Below are 4,366 nucleotides of genomic sequence, written 5' to 3' on the forward strand. Positions count from 1 at the left end.
TGGATGACATGGTTATATTATTCTACAGATGACAAAATTGAGCCACAGGAAGTTTAAATGACACACCTAGGTCACACCATCTAGTCATCTTTATACACGTAGGAATTTGACCCATTAAGAAATCATATGAAAGCAATGGGGAGGCAGAACTTGACTTTAGGGCACCTTTGTTCATCTTTGTGGTTGAAGAAGACCCAAAGACCTTTGTGAGATTCAATCTAGGTGCTAGTCAAACCCGGGAGATGGGAAAATTTGGCAGTTTAGGTCTATGATAGAGACATCCTACCACAAGGCTTGGAATCCTGAATCAAAGGGAACACTAGGTCTGCCCTAATTTGTACCACTAGCCCCTAGAATTACCCCAGAGCTCTCTATCTGAAAGATCCAAGAAGCCTCATTCTGGGAAGCAGGCCAGCCCCCTTCTCCACCCCCCACCACCTTACATCACCTCCCAGTTTATTTGTCCCCCCCCCCCCCCCCCCTTCCCCCCCCCCCAGTTTTTTTTTCCCCCCCCCCCCCGCCCCCCGAAAGGCTGGCCAAACTGAACTGTCCTCTGGGGAACATGACTAATGACCTTTTGTCTTTGTACTCTCATCAGTGTCCTTTCACTTTCAGAAACAGACCTTGAGGTTAGATATATATGACAGAAGCTGAGTGGATCTTCGCTACCTACCTAACTGCTCATGTCCTAACTTATTTCTGTTTACAACTCCACACAATTTATGTCACCATTGCACGTTAGTATAATATGTTGGGCACACAACATTTATTTTAAAAGATTCTGTCTGGCACAATCACTTTAGATTAATATTTAAAGCTCTTTTAAAATGTTGCCTCTAGTTTCTTACTTCCTTTGACCTTGTGCTGTCTACATACTTTGAAAGTCTAGTTGGCAGTTTTTTCTAGTAAAGTCTTCCTTTTTCCTGCCTTCCAGCCTAGGACTCAGGATAGGAGGGGTTCAGGGCATACAATATTGGGTCCAGTATTTAAAATTGTTCATTGATTTAAAATTAGAACTAATAAATTAGTCTTTGTCAAAACAAGCTTTGTAAAATCATGTTGTTGTTTTTTTTTACCAGTAAAAGATTACACCTATTGAACAAAGGCCATGTCTCTATAATATCAAAACATTGACTTTAAAGTAAAAAAATGCAATCAATCATCTAGGTGTTTTCCTATACAATGCCATTTGGGTGGTTTTTCACTTTTTAGCCAGATGTTTTGGCGTGAAGCAGAGTGAAGAATGGAAGTCAACAGAACCACTTTTGTTCTAACTACCTATATATTTCAATAGGAAGGACCTCCCTCCATAACTGATCTGATCATTTGCTTCATCATTTTACTTCATACAGATAACCTGTTAATTAGAAGTAAAATAAGGTGAAGATTTCTTCATTCAGGTTAAAAATACCTTTATTACCTTTGATTATAATATTCAATTATGTGTTACTTTGCAGAGTAGCATTGAAGTGATCATCAAAATGACTATTTTTATAACAAAAGACATTTAATTTCATATAGTTAAATGATAGTGCTGTCTATTCTTCATTGTCCATAAATCTCTAAAGTACATCTGTAGAAGCAATGGATCAATCATGTCAAAGGAGATAACCAACATATGACAACTCCTCAAACTACTACTTTGTACTGCTTACTTAAAACGTATTGAGCTTTTTTCTATAAACAGATCAGTGTGGTTATTGATTTGCTATCTGGTACTTTCCTTTGATGAACCAAAAGCAGTTTAGTGACAAGGTGAGTAAAATTCAACTCTCCAAGGCACAATTTACTGCAGGGTTTAATACAAATCATTTGAAGCATTTACTATTAAAATAACAAAACATTTTATTACTGAAATAAAACATGGCAGCTTTATGTCAAAGATTCATTGAGGATAGGAAATTATCTACACCTAACTGCCATTAATGCCTGCTGCTTTGAGAATTCCTCAGGGGTTTAGATTCCCCAGTTAGAAAATTCATGGCAGCCTCTCTCTGTAGTCACGGCCACTTTGCTGTGGGCCAAGGAGAAGTGTGGTAAGCCTGGCTTTCCTGGATTACCTTCCGGCTGCAACAGTGGCCAAGTGGTGTGGCTTGGCTTGCATGGCGAAGCTTCACGGTCTGGAATCTTTATCCAAGTAATTGCTGAGATTTATAAAACAACTTAAAGCAACTTTTAGATGAATCGGATCCCTGTTAACAGTCAATCTGAGTTCCTTATCCCATCTTCACTTCTTTCCCCAGTACTACCACTTATTTATTTATTTATTTATTTATTTATTTATTTATTTATTGAACACCGATTACATGTTAGAATGTGCGGGAAATCACATGAGGCCAGGAGATCTTTCTTCAAGGAACTTAGGAAAGGGAGAAACTTCCACTTCAGCCAGCGAAGCCTTAGGCACATTCACATATTATCTCCTTAACTGTGCATCCGCCTGGCAAGGTGGATAGGTCTTCCCCCGCCCCGCACCCCTCCCCCCACCCTTTATACAAAGCTGAGAGGTGGAGAGTCTAAGATCCTTCAGGATTACATCGGTGGTAAAAGCAGACTAGTGTTTAAATGGATGTCTTTCAGCTCTAGTATCTCCATCCAGTTTGTTCTTTAAGGAATATAAAGGAACACATGCAAAATTAATCACCTCACTCCTCAGTGAGTTTCCTTGTTTCCATACTTTGTTTTACGTGCGTCCACATAACCCTCGTAACACTGCCCTTTCATGATTGACTAAATTAAGCACCTTCAGTCTCTACACTTGTCTTGGGGAGAATAGACTTGCATGTTACTTTGTTATCCTGATGGTCTCCTTTGGAAAAAAAGAAAGTATAAACCAGCCCAGTCACCTTGAATTGGTCAGAAAGCCCACCTTTATGATCTTTGTTGTTTTAATCAAGGGATACACCCATGTACCCATTCATATCTCAGACCTCCTCTCTTGGACACTATGAAATAGGCATAATGCCTTTCAGGTTTGGGAAGGGACACTTTTGTTCGACAGAAAGCCTTTGCTGCAGTAGAGTATTGTGCTTATTAGAGTTCTTAAAAGCATTCCACCAGAAAGGGAATACAATTTCTCAGATGGAGAAATATATGACATTTCCTGCCCAGGTGCCCAGAATCTAGGATGCTATGAAATATTTATAGAAGGAAATTGTACTCACAGTTGTTGGTTTGTTTTTTTTTTCAAATGCCTGTATGGAGTGTCCTAATAAAGTGCCATTATGAATTTTTGTTTTAATTCTCTTAGCTGGGAGAAGTAACTGAGCCAAACATCTGTGACCATTTTATAAAGACTTTGGCATCGGATGCCCTTTTCTTATTCAGCTTTGGATATCTGGACTCTACAGAGAAAGGCACATAGGAAAAAGGAATCACTTTGCTGCAGTGCAACTGTGATCAGCTCCTAAATCAGCCAAGGTTGGCCATTCCCCTTTTTCTCTGCTCATCCAAAACCAACCCTCCTGGGAAAAGTCATTAGGACAGGTTTTGAAGACCCTTTCCCAGACCCTCAGCTATAGCCCTGCGGCTGTAAGAGCACAGAACTGATCTTTACAGCACCAGGAAAGTGATTTCCTACCTGAGGGTCACAATAGTCTGGCTTCTGTGTGTCGTCTGGCAGAAGTCCTGCCTCTGCACCTGGGAGACTGCAGCCTGTCCCAGGACTGCACCTCCAAGCAGAACCGCATCAGGAATGTAAACCACCACGTCGTCCCTAACACACTTTGCTTTCAAGAAAGGAAGTGAAAAATTATTTTGCAGTCACCTCTGTTGACTGTGCTGAAAGCAAAAGGGAATGAAGCAAAATTCCTTGTGCTGAATAATTTTTAGGGGACACTGTGAAAGAGATGCGGTGGGGATTGCTCATAGTCCCTGGCCAACCTTCAAACCTGCTTTCTAAGGAAACTTCAGCAAAAATTAAATTTAGAAAAGATGCTGGGATGTAAATCTGGATGTGGGGGTTTCAATCCCTGTCCTGCCACTAGTGGGGTGTGTGACCTCGTGCCAGTCACTGGGTTTTTGACAAGTTTATATTATATAACACCTTCCATTTGCATAGGTTGTATCGAAGGCCCCTTCCAGCTCTGTGAATAAAGTGGCCTCCACTATATTTAGAACAAGGAAAAGGTATTCATTTACTAGTGCATTTTAAAATAGTGCTTTAGCCCTAGTCGGTTTTGAACAGTGGTTAGAATGTCGGCCGGTGGACTGAAGGTCTCTGGTTTGATTCCAGTCAAAGGCACCTACCTTTCTTTGTCCCTCCCCTCCCTTCCATTCTCTCTAAAAAAATCAATGGAAAAAATGTCCTCAGGTGAGGCTTAACAAAATAAGTAAAAATAAAATAAAATAAAATAAAATAAAATAA

This window comes from Myotis brandtii, unplaced genomic scaffold (assembly GCF_000412655.1).
Source record: "Myotis brandtii unplaced genomic scaffold, ASM41265v1 scaffold242, whole genome shotgun sequence".
In the NCBI taxonomy this organism is placed as follows: Eukaryota; Metazoa; Chordata; class Mammalia; order Chiroptera; family Vespertilionidae; genus Myotis; species Myotis brandtii.